Below are 22,476 nucleotides of genomic sequence, written 5' to 3' on the forward strand. Positions count from 1 at the left end.
TAAACTCTGATATAATCACATAAGATACAGAGCAGAAACAGAGAAACTGAGACATCTAAGTAATTCCCACTTAGGCCAGTTGAGCCCCAAATGACCTTCAGCTACATGCACATGATAAATGAGTTGTTTTAAACCACTGAGTTTTGTGCTGATGTTATGCAACATTATTGTAGCAATAGCTAACCAATAAACTCAATAGCAAAATGTTACACTAGCTTCATCTACTTGTGCCTATCTTCCTGTTAAGATCCATAATTCACTTCGTTGTTACTTTGCAAACATTAAGGTTGTAGGTATTCTTCCAATAATGAACATTTGTTTCACTAACATCTAAGTTATGCCCTGCTGTTCTGTTTCTATGTCTTCCTGCACACAAGCTAACTTGTTTCAGTGCCAAATCCTAGTGTAATCTTTTTGAAGACATTTTAACTAGCAATGCGATGCAACTTGTACAGAGCCAACAACGCACACAAGAGAAGAGGGGTTGGTGGTGAACAGCTACGATCAAGTTTGTGCCTGCGCAGGCACTGACAACCATGTCACAACTGTTTCTTGGCTGATGGCCATTGTAAAGTATCATCAATTATAGGGAACAGTCCAATTTCAAGATGTTAAAATGTAAAATAAACGTGCTTTTAGAATAAGTGGAAAATGGTACATCTCCAGTCACCACATTCACAGCCTGAGTTACTGTTGCTGGAGTTTGGTTTCTCTTTCTGGAAGAGGTTCATTCTCTTCAAAATGCCTGATTTTAAGAAAGGTATTAGAGGGCTTCCCTGGTGGCGCAGTGGTTGAGAATCTACCTGCCAATGCAGGGGACACGGGTTCGAGCCCTGGTCTGGGAAGATCCCACATGCCGCGGAGCAACTGGGCCCATGAGCCACAACTACTGAGCCTGCGCGTCTGGAGCCTGTGCCCCGCAACAAGAGAGGCCGCGACAGTGAAAGGCCCACGCACCGCGATGAAGAGTGGCCCCCACTTGCCGCAACTAGAGAAAGCCCTCGCACAGAAACGAAGACCCAACACAGCCAAAAATAAATAAATAAATAAATAAATTTATTTAAAAAAAAAAAAAAAAGAAAGGTATTAGAGATAACCTTATGTGTCACTTCCATTCCTCTATCTGTTGAATATCTTTTAGCCCCTACTGTATACTTTCTCTTTCAGGTTTGGGATGGCCTCTAACTTTGGACGATTTTGCTCTCTAGTTTTAATTGAGGGATTTGGAATCAGTTTCTGGTGCACATTGCCACTCACCGATGCAGGCAAGAAGAGCTCTTACTCTAGGCTCCAGGAGCAAACACTGCTCTGGTCTTCTGGCCAAGGTCTTCTCTATGGAGCAAGGAGTTGATTGCGCTAAAGCAATGTGTCCACCTAAAGCCCAGGCCCCTTCCCCAATTATACCATGCTTCAGGTACTGAGAGGGTGGCCCATGTAGCTGATGTCTGTAACTCTTGGCCTGAGGAGTGTGCAAGGGGTGTCTGTTTACAAAGGTGTATGTAGATGGAGCTTGATGATGTGGCTGACAAAATGCATGTGCATTAGGCCTCTTGCAGTACAGGTCAGAGACATATGGTGGGAAAGAAGGGGGTTGGCGAGAGGCAAGGGACACAGCCTACTTTCTCTGCCCCACCAGGTTCTAGCATGGAACTGCATGCTAATTCTAAATTCAAGCCTGGCCTTCCAGTTCATTGTAAATGTGTAGGTTTCAAACCAAAGATATAATAAAAATAGAATTAAAAATTAAAATAAAAAAGCTTTCAAGTTTGTTAGCTTGATTGGTATAATTGAAATATTTATGCAGGTGGCACACAGGCCTCTAGTTGTAGGCTTCACCCAAATCCCACAAATATTAGGTGCAGGTACACAGATTAGGAACGCTCGAGGACCCCATAAATAGTGAAATCAAAAATTTACTCACACTAAACTCAATGTACAAAAAATTAGCTTTTAATTTTTTTTTTTTATACCTGATTGTCTGTTTTCCCCTAACCCATATTCACTTAGGTGGCAAAAGATGGAAGCTTTAGAATTGCCATGTGAAGGGGGTGACTTAGTGTCTTTAAGCAGTGTTGACAAATATAGGTTTGATCACTCTCCTCCCATTCCCTTTTCAGTAATAATAATACTTGTAATAATTATAATAATAATAACTGACATTTTTGAGGACCGTCTGTCAAGTGTTGTGTGAGGATTTTCATGTGTACAAACTCATTAAATCCTCGAACAAAGTGAGGTGGGTATTATTATTATTATTACATCTTAAGGAGGGAAACTAATGTACAGAGAAGTTAATTAACTTGTTCAGATTTACACAGCTAGAAGGTAGAGAAACCAGAAATAAAAAACAAGGTAGAGTGGCTTCAGAATGCGTAGTCTTTCTTTATCGTGGTGCTGTTCTGTGTCTCTCAGGTGAAATCTGTAGGTGCTGTTTCTTGGGACATCATTTTAGCATCCTTTATGAAACCCTCTCAGCCCACAGGAACTTTTCCCCCCCCTAGCCAGCCCCACACAAGAAAGAGAAATGAGATGTACACTCTCAATTCATCCATCCAGCTATTTCCTTGCAGACGCTGCAATACCGTGCCTGTGCCATGCTGGATAAAAAGGATGAGGCATTTTCCTAAAGGCCTGTATCCTTCCTGTCTACCCCAGGGAAGCTTGCCCTGATGCTCCTAGCTCTTTCCGTACCCTTCCTGGATTTTTATGTCAGGTCACATCCCCAGAGAAGAAACAAGAACACATGTATTGGACCTCTCTTCATATCAATGCTTCTCTTCCTCTTTTCCAACTTTTCCAGGGTTCAGTGGTATAATGTCTACTTTCTTCTTTTTTCTATCAGTAAGAGACATCCTCTTTCTTTCTCGTTCTTGATATGATATTCACCATCTAGTCTCTTTAAATATATATATAGTGGTAGAATACATATAGCATAAAATTTACCATCTCAATCATTTTTAAGTGTACAGCTCAGGAGTGTTAAGTATATTCACACTGATGTTCAACAAATCTCAGGAATTTTTTCATCTTACAAAACTAAAACTCTGTACACATTAAACAGCAACTCCCTGTTTCTTCCTCCCCTCAGGCACTGGCAAAACACTATTGTACTTTCTGTTTCTATGAATCCAATTACTTTTTTATCTCATATAAGTGGAATCATACAGTATTTGTCTTTTGTGCCTGGCTTATTCACTTAGCATAATGTCCTCAAGGTTTGTCCATGTTGTAGCATATAACAGAATTCCCTTCCTTTTTAATGCTGAATACTATTCCATTAAATGTATAAACCATAGTTTGTTTATTCATTCATCCATCAATAGACACTTGGGTTTCTTCCAGCTTTTGACAATTGTGAATAATGCTGGTATAAAAAAGAGTGTTCCCTCTTCTCTTTGAGTACCATAATATTTAAATGATGTTAAAGGAACATGATATGTGGGGGGAGAATAAAATCCACAATCTATTTAGCTGAATACTTTCAAAATATTATTCTTGTTACATCTTGTGTCCTATCTCCTTAGTGCTTTGATCTCAGAACTCTTAAGAGTTTTGATCTCAGAGACACAGAAATAAGTTGTCAAAAAGACCCACTCAGTTTTCAAGGATATTAGTGCATACATGAGAAAGAATGGTATCTGTCAATTCTTCCCACAGAGGAATATCATTTTAACATTAAAAACGCAAGTCAATAGAAGAACCAATTACATTTGATGCTGGAGACATTGTTTTAAATTTCTTCTTACAGCAGGAAATAATTGGGAATTCAACCCTGAACAATTCCATCTCTTGAAAATATTGTTAGAGGAAAACTGCTGCCAAATCCAATCAAACCTATTTTCCTTGCCGTTGATATGGCAGCTACAAAGTGAATGGAAACCACGGAAACACCTACATGTATGCACTGTGAGAGCTCCACTGGGCCCCTATTTCAATTTCCACATCTCTGCTTGGGTTGAAGCAATCATGGCCATTGACATGTCGAATATGTGCTTTTCTTATTGAGAAGGAAAAAAAAAAAAATCAAGGCTGCTGTATCAGCTTCACAGTAAAAATAAAGTGGCCAAACTCTTGAACAGAGCAGCAATAACAAGAAGCGTATCCTTCTGTAGCATAAAGCTATGTATATTTTTAATTATAATTCACCCTTTTCCAATAAAAGTTTAACACAGCTGAGAAAATTTTAAGAAGTTTTTGTTTTTTATTTTACTTTTAACAAGTTAGTTTCATACTTTCCATAAATTTCTGAATGTTTCCAATGGAAAGATACTTAGATCCATCCTTATTTTATATTATAAAGTATCTAAGGTATTAAGCTGAGATCCTTTCAGCTCCTAAACCACAGTTTTATAATTTGTTAAGTTCTAATCAAAGCATATTAAACTTCTGGTAAGCTGAATATCAGCTTCAAAAGAAAGAAACCATTACATTTTTTAACATAAGTTTCAAAGCATTACAGATTAGGCTAAGTGTGTGTGTTTGTTTCATCATCCCCTACAGTAGTTTCCCATCACTCTCAGTAAACTAAGTCCAAATCTGGAACCACGGCTCTCATAATTCTACCTGATCTGGCCCAAATTTACCTAATTTTATTTTCCTTCATATCCCTCTGGGATCTACTCTCCTACAGCCCCACAGATGCTTCCTTTTGTTTGAACAGACTAAACTGACTTCTCTCACACCAGGATAGGCTGTTATTCTATAGTAATGAGTTAACTCCAAAAATCTCAAATTCTTAAAACCTGAAGGCTTTGTCTTCTTGGTTCCATCATTTTTATTAAGAGAGCCAAGGGTGAGAAAGGACTCAGTAGTTTTTTTTCTTTGTTTTGTTTTTATTTGGTTTATTTGTTTTAGATTAAGGGATTTCTTAAGATTAGACATTATATTTCTTTATATCCACCTTTTGATTTGGTCTTTCCTTAGGTACCAATAAAACAGCTGTTTATAATGAGAGTTCTCTAAAATTTACCAGATTAGAAGTTTTTCTAATTTTAAAGGAACCATCATCTGGCCATTGATGACTGACATCTTTATTTTAATTCTTATTTTATATTGGAGTGTAGTTGATTAACAATGTTGTGTTAGTTTCAGGTGTACAGCAGAGTGATTCAGTTATACATATACCTGTATCCTATTTCAAATTCTTTTCCCATTTAGGTTATTACAGAGTATTGAGCAGAGTTCCCTGTGCTATACAGTAGGTCCTTGTTAGTTATCTATTTTTTAAATTTTTATTGGAGTATAGTTGATTTACAATGTTGTGTTACTTTGGTTATCTATTTTAAATATAGTAGTGTGTACATGTCAGTCCCAAACTCCCAATTTATCCCTCACCCCACCTTTCCCTTTTGGTGACCATAAGTTTGTTTTCCAAGTGTGTGAGTCTTTCTGTTTTGTGAATAAGTGAATTTATATCATTTTTTTTTAGATTCCGCATATAAGCGATATCATATGATATTTGTCTTTCACTGTCTGACTTACTTCACTTAGTACGATAGTCTCCAGATGCATTCATGTTGCTGCAAATAGCATTATTTCATTTTTTAATAGCTGAGTAATGTTCCATTGTATATATGTACCACATCTTCTTTATCCATTCATCTATCAATGGACATTTAGGTTGCTCCCATGTCTTGGCTATTGTAAACAGTGCTGCAATGAGCATTGGGGTTCATGTATTCTTTTGAACCACGATTTTCTCTGAATATATTCCCAGGAGTGGGATTGCTGGATCATATGGTAGCTCTATTTTTAGTTTCTTAGGAACCTCCATACTGTTCTCCATAGTGGCTGTAACCAATTTACATTCCCACCAACAGTGTAGGAGGGTTCCCTCTTCTCCACACCCTCTCCAGCATTTGTTGTTTCTAGATTTTTTTGATGATGGCCATTCTGACTGGTGTGTGGTGATACCTCACTGGAGTTTTGATTTGCATTTCTCTAATAATTAGCAATGTTGAGCATCTTTTCATGTGCCTCTGAGCCATCTGTATGTCTTCTTTGGAGAAATGTCTAGTTAGGTCTGGTGCCCCTTTTTTTGATTGGATTGTTTGTTTTTTTGATATTGAGCCACATGTGATGTTTATAAATTTGGGAGATTGATCCCTTGTTGGTAGCATCATTTGCAAATATTTTCTCCCATTCTGTTGGTTGTCTTTTCATTTTGTTTATGGTTTCCTTTGCTGTACGAAAGCTTTTGAGTTTAATTAGGTCCCATTTATTTATTTTTGTTTTTATTTCCATTACTCTAGGAGACCGAGTGAAAAAAAATATTGCTGCAATTGATATCATAGAGTGTTTTGCCTATATTTTCCTCTAAGACTTTCATAGTATCCAGTCTTTTTTTTTACATGCAGCTGTTCAGTTTTCCCAGCACACTTTATTGAAGAGACTGTCTTTTCTCCATTATATAGTCTTGCCTCCTTTGTCATAGATTAATTGACCATAGGGGCGAGGGTATATTTCTGGGCTTTCTACCCTCTTCCATTGATCTATATTTCTGTTTTTGTGTCAGTACCATATTGTTTTGATGACTGTAGCTTTGTAGTATAGTTGGAAATCAGGGAGTCTGATTCCTCCAGCTCCGTTTTTCTTTCTCAAGATTGCTTTGGTTATTTGAGGTCATTTGTGTCTCTATATAAATTTTAAGATATTTGGTTCTAGTTCTGTGAAAAAAGCCATGGTAATTTGATAGGGATAATATTGAATCTCTAGATTGCCTTGGGTGGTATAGTCATTTTGACAATATTGATTATTCCAGTCCAAGAACTTGGTATATCGTTCCATCTGTTTCTGTTAACTTCAATTTCTTTCATCAGTATCTTATAGTTTTCTGAGTACAGGGTTTTTGCCTCCTTAGGTAGGTTTATTGCTAGGTATTTTATTCTTTCTGATATGGTGGTGAATGGGATTGTTTCTTTAATTTCTCTTTCTGATTTTTTGTTGTTAGTGTATAGAAATGCAACAGATTACTTTGTATTTATTTGTAGCCTGCAACTTTACTGAATTCATTGATGAGCTCTAGGAGTTTTCCAGTAGCATCTTTAGGATTTTCTATGTATACTATCATGTCATCTACAAATCTTTTCCAATTTGGATTCCTTTTATTTCTTTTTCTTATCTGATTGCCATGGCTAAAACTTCCAAAACTATGTTAAATAAAAGTGGCGAGAGTGGACATCCTTGTCTTATTCCTTATCTTAGAGGAAATGCTCTCAGCTTTTCACCATTGAGTATGATGTTAGCTATATGTTTGTCATATATAGCCTTTATTATGTTGAGGTAGGTTCCCTCTATGCCCACTTTGTGGAGAGTTTTTATCATAAATGGGTGCTGAATTTTGTCAAAAGGCTTTTTCTGCATCTATTGAGATGATCATATGGTTTTTATTGTTCAATTTGTTAATATGATGTATCACATTGATTGATTTGCATATATTGAAGAATCCTTGCATCCCTGGGATAAATCCCACTTGATCATGGTGTATGATCCTTTTAATGTGTTGTTGGATTCCGTTTGCTAGTATTTTGTTGAGGATTTTTGCATCTATGTTCATCAGTGATATTGGCCTGTAATTTTCTTTTTTTGTGGTATCTTTTTCTGGTTTTGGCATCAGGTTGATAGTGGCCTCATAGAATGAGTTTGAGAGTGTTCCTTCCTCTGCAATTTTTTGGAATAGTTTGAGAAGGATAGGTGATAACTCTTCCCTAAATGTTTGATAGAATTTGCCTGTGAAGCCATCTGGTATTGGACTTTTGTTGGGAGTTTTTAAATCACAGTTTCAACTTCAGTACTTGTGATTGGTCTGTTCATATTTTTTATTTCCTCCTGGTTCAGTCTTGGAAGTGTACGTTTCTAAGAATTTGTCCATTTCTTCTAGGATATCCATTTTATTGGTATATAGTTGCTTATAGTAGTCTCTCATGATCCTTTGTATTTCTGTGGTTTCAGTTGTAACTTCTCCTTTTTCCTTTCTAATTTTATAGATGTGAGCCCTCTTCCTCTTTTTCTTGATGAGTCTTGCTAAAGGTTTATCAATTTTATTTATCTTTTCAAAGAACCAACTTTTAGTTTCATAGATTTTTTCTATTGTTTTCTTTTTCTCTATGTCATTTATTTCTGCTCTGATTTTTATGATTTTGTTTCTTCTACTAACTTTGGGGTTTATTTGTTCTTCTTTCTCTAGTTGCTTTAGGTATAAGGTTAGCTTGTTTGAGATTTTTCTTGTTTCCTGAGGTAGGATTGTATTGTTATAAACTTCCCTCTTAGAAATGCTTTTGCTGCATCCCATAGATTTTGGATCATCTTGCTTTTGTTTTCATTTGTCCCTAGGTATTTTTTTATTTCCTCTGATTTCTTCAGTGATCCATTGGCTGTTCAGTGGCATATTGTTTAGCCTCCACGTGTTTGTGTTTTATTTACACTTTTTTTCTTGTAGTTGATTTCTAATCTCATATCATTGTGCTTGAAAAAGATGCTTGATATGATTTCAGTTTTCTTAAATTTACTGAGGCTCTCTTTGCAGCCCAGCATGTGATCTATCCTGGAGAATGTTCCATGTGCACTTGAGAAAAAAAGTGTATTCTGCTGCTTTCAGACAAAATGACCTGTAACTAACAGTTAAGTCCATCTTGTCTAATGTGTCATTTAAGGCCTGTATTTCCTTATTGATTTTCTGTCTGGATGATCTGTCCATTGATGAAAGTGGGGTGTTAAAGTCCCCCACTATTATTGTGGTACTGCCTTCTCCTTTTATGGGTGTTAGTATTTGCCTTATATGTTGAGGTGCTCCTATGTTGGGTGCATATATATTTACAAATGTTTTATCTTCTTCTTGGATTGATCCCTTGATCATTATGTAGTGTCCTTCTTTGTCTCTTCTAACAGTCTTTATTTTAAAGTCTATTTTCCCTGATATGAGTATTGCTACTCCAGCTTTGTTTTGATTTCCATTTTCATGGAATACCTTTTTTCATTTCCTCACTTTCAGTCTATATGTGTCCCTAGAGCTGAAGGGGGTCTCTTGTAGGCAGCACATATATGGGTCTTGTTTTTGTATCCATTCAGCCAGTCTGTGTGCTTTGGTTGGAGCATTTAATCTGTTTACATTTAATTTAATTATTGATATATATGTTCTTATTGCCATTTTGTTAATTGTTTGGGATTTGTTTTTGTAGGCCTTTTTTCTTCCTTTCCTCTTTTATTCTTTTCCCATGTGAGTTGCTGACTAACTTCAGTGTTATGTTTGGATTACCTTTTCTTTTTATGTGTGTATCTATTGTAGCTTTTCAGTTTGTGTTTACCATGAGGTTTTGACATAGCAGTCTATATACAAACAAGATTGTTTTAAGTCGCTGGTCTTTTAATTTCAAATGCATTTCCAATATCCTGCATTTGTGCTCTCTTCTCACAAGTGCTGGTTTTGATATCATATTTGTGTTTGGATGATTTCCTACCTTTATGTTTGCCTTTACTGCTGAGCTTTTCCATTCATAAGTTTCTTGTTTCTAGTTGTGGCCTTTTCTTTTTTTCCTAGAGAAATTCCTTTAGCATTTGTTGCACAGCTGGTCTGGTGGTGCTGAATTTTCTTAGCTTTTGCTTGTTTGTAAGGTTTTGATTTCTCCATTGAATCTCAGTGAGAGCCTTGCTGGGTAGAGTATTCTTGGTTGTAGGTTCTTCTCCTTCATCACCTTAAATATATGGTGCCACTCCCTTATGGCCTGCAGAGTTTCTGATGAGAAATCAGCGGATAACTTTATGGGAGTTCCCTTGTAGGTTATTTGTTGCTTTTCCCATGTTGCTTTTAATATTTTTTCTTTATCTTTAGTTTTTGTCAGCTTGATTACTATGTGTCTCAGCATGTTCCTCCTTGGGTTATCCTGCCTGGGACTCTCTGTCCTTCCTGGAGTTGGGTGACTGTTTCCTTTCCCATATTAGGGAAGTTTTCAGCTATTATCTCTTCAAGTATTTTCTCAGATGCTTACTCTTTCTCTTTTCCTTCTGGAATCCCTATAATGCAAATGTTGGTGCACTGAATGTTGCCCCAGAGGTCTCTTAGACTGTCCTCATTTCTTTTCATTCTTTTTTCTTTATTCCATTCCGCAGCAGTGATTTCCACCATTCTGTCTTCCAGCTTACTTATCCATTCTTCTGCCTCAGTTATTCTGCTATTGATTCCTTCTAGTGTATTTTTCATTTCAATTATTGTATTGTTCATTTCTGCTTGTTTCTTCTTTATTTATTCGAGGTCTTTGTTAAACATTTCTTGTATCTTCTGATCTGTGCCTCCATTCTTTTTCCGAGATCTTGGATCATCTTAAGTATCAATACTCTGAATTCTTTTTTCAGTAGATTGCCTATCTCCACTTCACTTAGTTGTTCTTCTGGGGTTTTATTTTATTTCTTCGTCTGGGACATATTCCCCTGCTGTCTCATTTTGTCTAACTTTCTGTGATTGCGGTTTTCCATTCCCCAGGCTGCAGAGTTGTAGTTCTCCTTGCTTCTGCTGTCTGCCCCCTGGTAGATGAGCAGCTTGTGCAGGCTTCCTGGTGGGAGGGACTGGCACATGCCCACTGGTGGTTGGAGCTGGGTCTTGTCCCTCTGCTGGGCAGTGCCATGTCAGGGGCTGTGTTTATCAGGCAGCTGTTCAGGAAGACTTTTAGCATCCTGTTTGCTGATGCATGGGGCTGGGTTCTCACTCTGTTTTGCCTGTGGCATCCCCGCACTGGAGCCTACAGGCTGTTGGGTGGGACCAGGTCTTGGTGAGAAAATGGCGGCCTCCAAGAGGGCTCACACCAATGAGTACTCACCAGAATTGCCACTGCCAGTGTCCTTGTCATTGCAGTGAGCCTCAGCAGCTCCCCACCTCCACAGGAGACCCTCCAATACTAGGTGGTAAGTCTGGTCCAATCTCTTATGAGGTCACCCTTTTTTTCCCCTGGGTCCTGATGTGCATGAGACACTGTGTGCACCCTCCAAGAGTGGAGTTTCTGTTTCACCCAGTCCTCTGGAATTCCTATGATTAAACACCACTGGGCTTCTAAGCCAGATTCTCTGAAGGCTCCTCCTCCCATTGCCAGACCCCCAGGCTGGGGAGCCTGATGTGGGGCTCAGAACTTTCAATCCTGTGGGAGAACTTCTGTGATATAATTGTTTTCCAGTTTGTGGGTTGCCCACCTGGCATGTATGAGATTTGATTTTATTGTGATTGCACCCCACCTACCATCTCATTGTAGCTTCTTCTTTGTCTTTGGATGTAGGGTATCTTTTTTGGTAGGTTCCAACATTTTTATGTCAGTGGTTGTTCAGCAGTTAATTGTGGTTTTGGTGTTTCCATAAGAAGGAGAGTACTCAATATCTTGAACATTGTTAACTATTGTTCTGAAGGGGGATAAAAGAAGCACTGTAAATTTTCAAGCGAATTACTACATGCTTCAGCCCAGAAATGACACACATCATTTTCTTTCACAATCCGTTGGCCAGAATTTGCCATATGACCCACCACAACAAAATTGTGCCACAAAAGTACAGTGATGCTATGTGCCTGGAAGGGGGAAGAAGCAGAAATATTTAGCAAAAAGCATGAATGACTACCCCAGGAATTTTGCATTTGCTATTAACACTGCCTGGAATGCTCTTCTCCCCAGAAATTCAGATACCTCACTCTCTCTTCAATTTTGCTGAAATCCCTTGAAGGATCATCCCTAGTGTCCCTTCCTAAAACAGTCCTTCCCTCCTCACTGTCTCCTTTGTTTTTATCCCTCACTTATCCCTATCTAAAACTATATCATATTTTGATACTGGTTTTATGCACACAGACACACATATTATTTTTAATATGTAGAATGCTATATTTTCTGTCATGTTCATTGATTCTTTTATATAACCCCAGTGCCTAAAAGAGTATCTGGAACTCAGAAGGAAGTCAATAAATGTTAGTTGAATGAATGAATAAATGAAGGCATATATCAGATTGGTAATTAGCTGTTTAGACTGTCTATCTCTCCATCTATATCTATGTGTTGAAATGTCTGTTTCATATCAGTGTTGCAAGGATGTAAATTTAGTTTTATACAACATTTTAATTTAAAGAGAAAAGTTAGTTTCTGAAGTTTTATAAATTGGATCTTCTTCAATAGGCCTCCTCTACTGGTTATCTTGGGGCAGGGCAAAGATGAAGCTCAGTCTAACTTAGTTTAAAAATTATCCAAATCTAGGAAATCAAGAGAGCATTTAAATATTAACTGGTTTCTTTTGGATAACTGCTTTGCATTATAGCTCCCCCCCACCCCTGATTCTCTTTTCCAAGATGGTGTTTGAATATGTGGAGGAGAGAGGTATGACCTATGTAAGGCCGTAGAGGGAAGACTGGGTCCTTAAATCTTCCCAATGTCCTCTGGATCCTCTGTGGCTTCCACTGTAGAATGGATGAACTGGTGTGCTTTCTGTACTAATGTTCCCTGATGTTGATTTAATCCTCTCTAGCAATTTGGGCTTAGTGTGCTAACTCCAGATACCTGGCTTCCCATCTCCACCCCATGATTGCATGTGTCATTGGAAATGGCTGCATACAACACCTCTCCCTTCAACTTACTGACTTACCAGTTCCCCAGCAGTGCAGGAGTTAATGCTTCTAACCTGATGTGTGCAGGCTCTTTATCTATCTGGGTGTCTATAACCACCTCCATCCCTTGATATAGGGGTGAGTATATCAAGCACCCTTAAATCTATCCCTTCTAACTCTCTTACTCTCCACACAATCTCTGCTTGGAATAGGGTTGGACCTTCTCTTCCTCAAGACCATCCTTTCCTCTCCTCCAGGGCCATAAGTCTCATGACCTAGTGATCATGTTGGAGCATGTATACTTTGGAAGGAATTCTACTATATGGGTCCTGTAGCTATTGCTTTTTATTAGGATTCTTTTGATTGGAAAGCCACATGAAAATTTAGAGGTAGAGATGAATAGGATTCAATATATCTGTATAACATCAAAAATATGCCATTACTTATAATCCCTATAAAAATTCATTTTCTAAAGGCTTCAGTATGCTCACAAGAATAATTTATATGTAAGGAAAAAATATAACAGACTAGGTTAATGAACCTGAAGTCAGGTAACTTGTGAATTGTATTGTTTTCTAATAGATGACCAAGATGATTCTTCTTTCTTACAGCATTTTCCCCACCCCTGCCCTGACTCCAGTATTATAAATACTGGCTTTTATGTCAGTTACAATGGGGCTAAACTACATTTTATTTTGTATATGTTATGTATGACATACAAGCCTTTTGAATTTATAATAACTATGTAAAGCAGTGAGCAGATGGTAAGCTCCATGAGAACAGGGTCACCATTACAACCACAGCACAATAAAATGGACAAGCTTCTCTAAAAATGAGAGTTTAATTTTAATTTCTATTTTACCCTAACCCTAACCCTATATATTTTTATATAAATATCTTAAGCACTCTTTAATATCATTCATTCATCCATTCATTCAATTATTTCAGAAACACATGTTGAGAGCTTGCTATGGACTAGATACTCTTTTAAGTTCTGAGCAATACATAATTGAGTAATACAAAATTTTTGCTCTTAAGAGTTTAGTCTCGTTCTGTTCATCATCCTTGTGACTGTTAACCATTTTCAATCTTAACTAAACATGCTAATATAATTGCATATTCACTGTCATACAGTGCTCAGGAAGGCATGCCTGGGAGTCAGATAAGGCAGGTTCAAAAAGCCTACTTACTAGCTGTTCAATTTTAAGCAAGTACGTTGGCCTCTTTAAGCCTTAGATCCTCATTTATAAGAAGATAATAGTACATACACCCAGAGTTTCAAAAAGGTAATAATTAAATGAGAAGCATTAACACAGTATTTAGCCCAGAGTAGGGCATAAGGGCTCAATACACATTGGCTTTTATCATCATCATCACTGTCACCATCACCATCACCAAGTCGACATTTCTGCTTACTCTTTTCTTCTTTAAAATTGTTACCATGTTATTCATTTATCCAGAGTAAGCTTAAGGAGACAAGTGAAGCAGGAAATACCTGTTTCAATTCCCAAAGGGTGTTTTGCCATCCCTGGAGGAACAGACAAGTCTGCATCTACAACCTTGGCATTAATACTCCATTTCACCTTTCAGTGGCATGTTTTGTTTGTTTGTTCATTTTGTTGTTTAAACAATAAAAATTTATTTTTCACAGTTCTGAAGGCTGATAAATCCAAGATCAAAGTGCCAGCAGATTGGGTGTCTGGGGAGAGCCCTCTTCCTGGTTTGCAGACAGCCGTCTTCAAGTTACGGCTTCACATGGTGGTGAGGGGGTGGTGGTGGTGGCAGGAATATCTTATTTAGGGATGTAGAAATAATTTATAGCTAGAAATGTTAAAATATTGTGGAACCACCTTTTCAACATCATTGGGTAAAAAGTGAGTTCTGGAGATGCCTCTAAGGCAAAATATGCCCAGATTATAATAAAGAACTAAGTTAACAACAGAATTTTAAAATTTTCACCTAAAAAAAGTAAATTACTGAAAAATGAAAAACTTGCTAAGTTAACATCTGAATTTAGACACTAAAATGTCTGTCTTGTCTAGAAATGTATTACTAGGCAGTAGCTACACAAAGGTAGCAATTAATGTGACAGCAGTTGAACGTTAAGACCAAATTAGGGGGAATTATTTACTCTCATTACTATAATTGGAAGTGTACAGGATGCACCCAGAAGCTACAATAAAGGGAATTATGGATAAATACACACTACTTTTTTTTTTTAGAACTTAAAATTTAATTATATATTGTGAAATACTGACAGTTTAGTGAAAAGCTGATACTAGCTTGACAATGGAATGATTTTTGTTTGTTGGTTTAAACTTTTGCAATTCAGGAAGCAATGTCAAAAACAATAACATCAGACAAAGGGCCACTTGAGAAAGGCAAATAATAAAAATATGAATTTAAAAAGAACAGGAGAAACTTCAAATATTACAAAGGCAACAACGATTATATTCACAATTATAAAAGTAATGATTAATACTGAATGATCTTATAAAGTAGAAACTCAGCAGGTAAGAATGGGGTTTTTTTTAAAGATATTTATTGGAGTATAATTGCTTTACTATGGTGTGTTACTTTCTGCTTTATAAGAAAGTGAATCAGCTATACATATAAATATATCCCCATATCTCTTCCCTCTTTTGTCTCCCTCCCTCCCACGCTCCCTACCCCACCCCTCTAGATGGTCACAAAGCACCGAGCTGATCTCCCTGTGCTGTGAGGCTTCTTCCCACTAGCTATCTATTTTACATTTGGTAGTGTATATATGTCCATGACACTCTCTCAATTTGTCCCAGCTTACCCTTCCCCCTCCCCATGTTCTCAAGTCCATTATCTAGTAAGTCTGTGTCTTTATTCCTGTCCTGCCCCTAGGTTCCTCAGAACCTTTTTTTTTTTTTTAGATTCCTTATATATGTGTTAGCATACAGTATTTGTTTTTCTCTTTCTGACTTACTTCACTCTGTATGACAAACTCTAGGTCCACCTCAATTTCGTTTCTTTTTAAGGCTGAGTAATATTCCATTGTATATATGTGCCACATCTTCTTTATCCATTCATCTGTTGATGGACACTTAGGTTGCTTCCATGTCCTGGCTATTGTAAATAGAGCTGCAATGAACACTTTGGTACATGACTCTTTTTGAATTATGGTTTTCTCAGGGTATATACCAGGTAGTGGGATTGCTGGGTCATACGGTAGTTTTATTTTTAGTTTTTTAAGGAACCTCCATAATGTTATCCATAGTGGTTGTATAAATTTACATTCCCACCAACAGTGCAAGAGGGTTCCCTTTTCTCCACACACTCTCCAGCATTTATTGTTTGTAGACTTTTTGATGATGGCCATTCTAACTAGTGTGAGGTGATACCTCATTGTAGTTTTGATTTGCATTTCTCTAATGATTAATGATGTTGAGCTTTCTTTCATGTGTTTGTTGGCAATCTGTATATCTTCTTTGGAGAAATGTCTATTTAGGTCTTCTGCCCATTTTTGGATTGGGTTGTTTGTTTTTTTGATATTGAGCTGCATGAGCTACTTGTAAATTTGGAGATTAATCCTTTGTCAGTTGCTTCATTTGCAAATATTTTCTCCCATTCTGAGGGTTGTCTTTTAGTTTTGTTTATGGTTTCCTTTGCTGTGCAAAAGCTTTTCAGTTTCATTAGGTCTCATTTGTTTATTTTTGTTTTTATTTCCATTTCTCTAGGAGGTGGATCAAAAAGGATCTTGCTGTGATTTATGTCATACAGTGTTCTGCCTGTGTTTTCCTCTAAGAGTTTGATAGTGTCTGGCCTTACATTTAGGTCTTTAATCCATTTTGAGTTTATTTTTGTGTATGGTGTTAGGGAGTGTCTCATTCCTTTACTGGTAGCTGTCCAGTTTTCCCAGCACCACTTATTGAAGAGGCTGTCTTTTCCCCATTGTATATTTTTGCCTCCTTTATCAAAGATAAGGTGACCATATGTGCGTGGGTTTATCTGGGCTTTCTATCGTGTTCCATTGATCTATGTTTCTGTTTTTGTGCCAGTACCATACTGTCTTGATTACTGTAGCTTTGTAGTATAGTCTGAAGTCAGGGGGCCTGATTCCTCCAGCTCCATTTTTCTTTCTCAAGATTGCTTTGGCTATTTAGGGTCTTTTGTGTTTCCATACAAATTGTGAAAATTTTTGTTCTAGTTCTGTGAAAAATGCCACTGGTAGTTTGATAGGGATTGCATTGAATCTGTAGATTGCTTTGGGTAGTATAGTCATATTCACAATGTTGATTCTTCCAATCAAAACATGGTATATCTCTCCATCTGTTTGTGTCATCTTTGATTACTTTCATCAGTGTCTTATAGTTTTCTGCATACAGGTCTTTTACCTCCTTAGGTAGGTTTATTCCTAGGTATTTTATTCTTTATGTTGCAATGGTAAATGGGAGTGTTTCCTTAATTTCTCTTTCAGATTTTTCATCATTAGTATATAGGAATGCAAGAAATTTCTGTGAATTAATTTTGTATCTTGCTACTTTACCAAATTCATTGATTAGCTCTAGTAGTTTTCTGGTAGCATCTTTCGGATTCTCAATATATAGTATCATGTCATCTGCAAACAGTGACAGCTTTATATCTTCTTTTCTGATTTGGATTCCGTTTATTTCTTTTTCTTCTCTGATTGCCGTGGCTAAAACTTCCAAAACAATGTTCAGTAATAGTGGTGAGAGTGGGCAACCTTGTCTTGTTCCTGATCTTAGTGGAAATGGTTTCAGTTTTTCACCATTGAGGACGATGTTGGCTGTGGGTTTCTCATATATGGCCTTTATTATGTTGAGGTAAGTTCCCTCTATGCCTACTTTTTGGAGGGTTTTTATCATAAATGTGTGTTGAATTTTGTCAAAAGCTTTTTCTGCATCTACTGAGATGATCATATGGTTTTTATTCTTCAATTTGTTAATATGGTGTATCACGTTGATTGATTTGCGTATGTTGAAGAATCCTTGCATTCTTGGGATAAACCCCACTTGATCATGGTGTATGATCCTTTTAATGTGCTGTTGGATTTGGTTTGCTAGTATTTTGTTGAGAATTTTTGCATCTATGTTTATCAGTGATATTGGTCTGTAGTTTTCTTTCTTTGTGACATCTTTGTCTGGTTTTGGTATCAGGGTGATGGTAGCCTCATAGAATAAGTTTGGGAGTGTTCCTCCCTCTGCTATATTTTGGAAGGGTTTGAGAAGAATAGGTGTTAGCTGTTCTCTAAATGATAGAATTCGCCTATGAAGCCATCTGGTCCTGGACTTTTGTTTGTTGGAAGATTTTAATTCACAGTTTCAATTTCAGTGTTTGTGATTGGTCTGTTTATATTTTCTATTTCTATCTGGTTCAGTCTCAGGAGGTTGTGCTTTTCTAAGAATTTGTCCATTTTTTCCAGGTTGTCCATTTTATTGTTATATAGTTGCTTGTAATAATCTCTCATGATCCTTTGTATTTCTGCAGTGTCAGTTGTTACTTCTCCATTTTTATTTCTACTTCTATTGATTTGAGTGATCTCCCTTTTTTTCTTGATGAGTCTGGCTAATGGTTTATCTATTTTGTTTATCTTCTCAAAGAACCAGCTTTTAGTTTTATTGATCTTTGCTATTGTTTGCTTAATTTCTTTTTCATTTATTTCTGATCTGATCTTTATGATTTCTTTCCTTCTGCTAATTTTGGGGTTTTTTTGTTCTTCTTTCTCTAATTGCTTTAGGTGTAAGGTTAGTTTGTTTATTTGAGATGTTTCTTGTTTCTTAAGGTAGGATTGTATTGGTATAAACTTCCCTCTTAGAACTGCTTTTGCTGCATCCTATAGGTTTTGGGCAGTCGTGTTTTCATTGTCACTTATTTCTAGGTATTTTTTGATTTCCTCTTTCATATCCTCAGTGATCTCTTGGTTATTAAGTAGTGTATTGTTTAGCCTCCATGTGTTTGTACATTTTACAGATTTTTTCCTGTAATTGATATCTAGTCTCATAGCGTTGTGGTCAGAAAATATACTTGATACAATTTCAATTTTCTTAAATTTACCAAGGCTTCATTTGTGACCCAAGATATGATCTACCCTGGAGAATGTTCCATGAGCACTTGAGAAGAAAGTGTATTCTGTTGTTTTTGGATGGAATGTCCTATAAATATTACTTAAGTCCATCTTGTTTAATGTGCCATTTAAAGCTTGTGTTTCCTTATTTATTTTCATTTTAGATGATCTGTCCATTGGTGAAAGTGGGGTGTTAAAGTCCCCTACTATGATTGTGTTATTGTCGATGTCCCCTTTTATGGCTGTTACCATTTTCCTTATGTATTGAGGTGCTCCTATGTTGGGTGCATAAATATTTACAATTCTTATATCTTCCTCTTGGATTGATCCCTTGATCATTATGTAGTGTCCTTCTTTGTCTCTTGTAATAGTCTCTGTTTTAAAGTCTATTTTGCCTAATATGAGAATCGCTATTCCAGCTTTCTTTTCATTTCCATTTGCATGGAATATCTTTTTCCATCCCCTCACTTTCAGTCTGTATGTGTCCCTAGGTCTGAGGTTGGTCTCTTGTAGACAGCATATATATGGTTCTTGTTTTTGTATCCATTCAGCCAGTCTATGTCTTTTGGTTGGAGCATTTAATCCATTTACATTTAAGGTAATTATCAATATGTATGTTCCTATTACCATTTCCTTAATTGTTTTGGGTTTCTTATTGTAGGTCTTTTCCTTCTCTTGTGTTTCCTGCCTAGAGAAGTTCCTTTATCATTTGTTGTAAAGCTGGTTTGATGGTGCTGAATTCTCTTAGCTTTTGTTTGTCTCTAAAGCTTTTGATTTCTCCATCGAATCTGAATGAGATCCTTGCTTGTTAGAGTAATCTTGGTTGTAGGTTTTTCCCTTTCATCACTTTAAATATGTCCTGCCATTCCCTTCTGGCTTGCAGAGTTTCTGCTGAAAGATCAGCTGTTAACCTTATGTGGATTCCCTTGTCTGTTATTTGTTGGTATTCCCTTGCTGCTTTTAATAATTTTTCTTTGTATTTAATTTTTGATAGTTTGATTAATATGTGTCTTGGCATGTTTCTCCTTGTAATTATCCTTTATGGGCCTCTCTGTGCTTCCTAGACTTGATTAACTATTTCGTTTCCCATATTAGGGAAGTTTTCAACTATAATCTCTTCAAATATTTTCTCAGTCCCTTTCTTTTCCTCTTCTTCTTCTGGGACCCCTACAGTTCGAATGTTAGTGCATTTAATGTTGTCCCAGAGGACTCTTAGACTGTCCTCAATTCTTTTCATTCTTTCTTCTTTATTCTGCTCTGCGGTAGTTATTTCCACTATTTTATCTTCCAGGTCACTTATCCATTCTTTTGCTTCAGTTATTCTGCTATTGATTCCTTCTAGAGAATTTTTAATTTCACTTATTGTGTTGTTCATCATTGTTTGTTTGCTCTTTAGTTCTTCTAGGTCCTTGTTAAACGTTTCTTGTATTTTCTCCATTCTATTTCCAAGATTTTGGATCATCTTTTCTATCATCATTCTGAATTCTTTTTCAGGTAGACTGCCTATTTCCTCTTCATTTGTTTGGTCTGGTGGGTTTTTAACTTGCCCCTTCATCTGCTGTGTGTTTCTCTGTCTTCTCATTTTGCTTAACATACTGTGTTTGGGGTCTCCTTTTCGCAGGCTGCAAGTTCGTAGTTCCAGTTGTTTTTGGTGTCTGCCCCCAGTGGCTAAAGTTGGTTCAGTGGGTTGTGTAGGTTTCCTTGTGGAGGCGACTAGTGCCTGTGTTCTGGTGGATGACGCTGGATGTTGTCTCTCTGGTGGGAGGGTCTGCATCCGGTGGTGTGTTTTGAGGTGTCTGTGACCTTATTATGATATTAGGCAGCCTTTCTGCTAGTGGGTGGGGTTCTGTTCCTGTCTTGCTAGTTGTTTGGCATAGGGTGTCCAAAACTGTAGCTTGCTGGTCATTTAGTGGAGCTTGGTCTTGGCATTGAGATGGAGATCTCTGGGAGATTTTCACCGTTTGATATTACATGGAGCTGGGAGTTCTCTGATGGACCAATGCCTTGAACTCGGCTCTCCCACCTCACCCTCTCGTCCAGACTGCTCAGAATAAAAGGGAGAGAAGAAAGAGAGAGAGAGAGAGAAAAGAAAGAGTTATTAAAATAAAAAATAAAAAATAATTATTAAAAATTTTTAAAAAGTAATAAGAAAGAAGAGAGCAACCAAACCAAAAAACAAATCCACCAATGATAACAAGTGCTAAAAGCTATATTAAAAAAAACAAACCCCAAAAGTAGACAGACAGAACCCTAGGACAAATGGTAAAAGCTAAGCTATACAGACAAAATCACACACAGAAGCATATACATACACACTCACAAAAAGAGAGAAAGGAAAAAAAATATATATATCGTTGCTCCCAAAGTCCACTGCCTCAATTTGGGATGATTTGTTGTCTCTTCAGGTATTCCACAGATGCAGGGTACATCAAGTTGATTGTGGAGATTTAATCCACTGCTCCTGAGGCTGCTGGGAGAGATTTCCATTTCTTTTCTTTGTTCGCACAGCTCCTGGTGTTCAGCTTTGGATTTGGACCCGCCTTTGCATGTAGGTCACCTGAGGGCATCTGTTCTTCGCTCAGACAGGACGGGGTTAAAGTAGCAGCTGATTAGGGGCTCTGGCTCACTCAGGCTGGGGGGAGGGAGGGGTACGGAATGCAGGGTGAGTCTGCAGTGGCAGAGGCCGGCGTGACATTGCACCAGCCTGAGGCACGCCATGTGTTCTCCCAGGGATGTTGTCCCTGGATCGCGGGACCCTGGCAGTGGCGGGCTGCACAGGCTCCCGGGAGGGGCGGTGTGGAGAGTGACCTGTGCTCACACACAGGCTTCTTGGTGTCGGCAGCAGCAGCCTTAGCGTCTCATGCCCGTCTCTGGGGTCCACGCTGATAGCCGCGGCTCGCGCTCATCTCTGGAGCTCGTTTAGGCGGCGCTCTTAATCCCCTCTCCTTGCGCACCCCAAAACAATCGTCTCTTGCCTCTTTGGCAGGTCCAGACATTTTCCCAGACTCCCTCCCGGCTAGCTGTGGTGCACTAGCCCCCTTCAGGCTGTGTTCACGCCGCCAACCCCAGTCCTCTCCCTGCGATCCGACCGAAACCCGAGCCTCAGCTCCCAGCCCCCGCCCGCCCCGGCGGCTGAGCAGACAAGCCTCTCAGGCTGGTGAGTGCTGCTTGGCACCAATCCTCTGTGTGGGAATCTCTCTGCTTTGCCCTCCGCACCCCTGTGGCTGCGCTCTCCTCTGTGGCTCCGAAGCTTCCCCCCTCCGCCTCCCGCAGTCTCCTCCCTCGAAGGGGCTTCCTAGTGTGTGGAAACCTTTCCTCCTTCACAGCTCCCTCCCAGAGGTATAGGTCCCATCCCTATTCTTTTGTCTCTGTTTTTTCTTTTTTCTTTTGCCCTACCCAGGTACGTGGGGAGTTTCTTGCCTTTTGGGAAGTCTGAGGTCTTCTGCCAGCGTTCAGTAGGTGTTCTGTAGGAGTTGTTCCACATGTAGATGTATTTCTGATGTATTTGTGGGGAAGAAGGTGATCTCCACATCTTACTCTTCCGCCGTCTTGAAAGTCTCCCCCCCAGTGGCATGTTTTTAATAAAACCAACAGTGCTCTTGCGAGATAAGGTGGTGCTAAAAATTACGTGTGTTACATTGACGTAGAATTGTTAGAGACATAAGAATAGGAGCTTGGAAAGCTGAGTTAAAATCCTAGACTTGCCTTTTGAATTTGGGGGCCTTATATCTAGCTGCAACTATTACCAAAACCCTTTTTGAAAACTGATTTTCTCCAAGGTTCAAACACTATCTAGTTGACAAATACAATGACATAGACTCAAGGAATAGGGAACTAGCCTCCATTTGCCTGAATTCAG

This window comes from Balaenoptera musculus, chromosome 3 (genome assembly GCF_009873245.2).
Source record: "Balaenoptera musculus isolate JJ_BM4_2016_0621 chromosome 3, mBalMus1.pri.v3, whole genome shotgun sequence".
Lineage (NCBI taxonomy): Eukaryota > Metazoa > Chordata > Mammalia > Artiodactyla > Balaenopteridae > Balaenoptera > Balaenoptera musculus.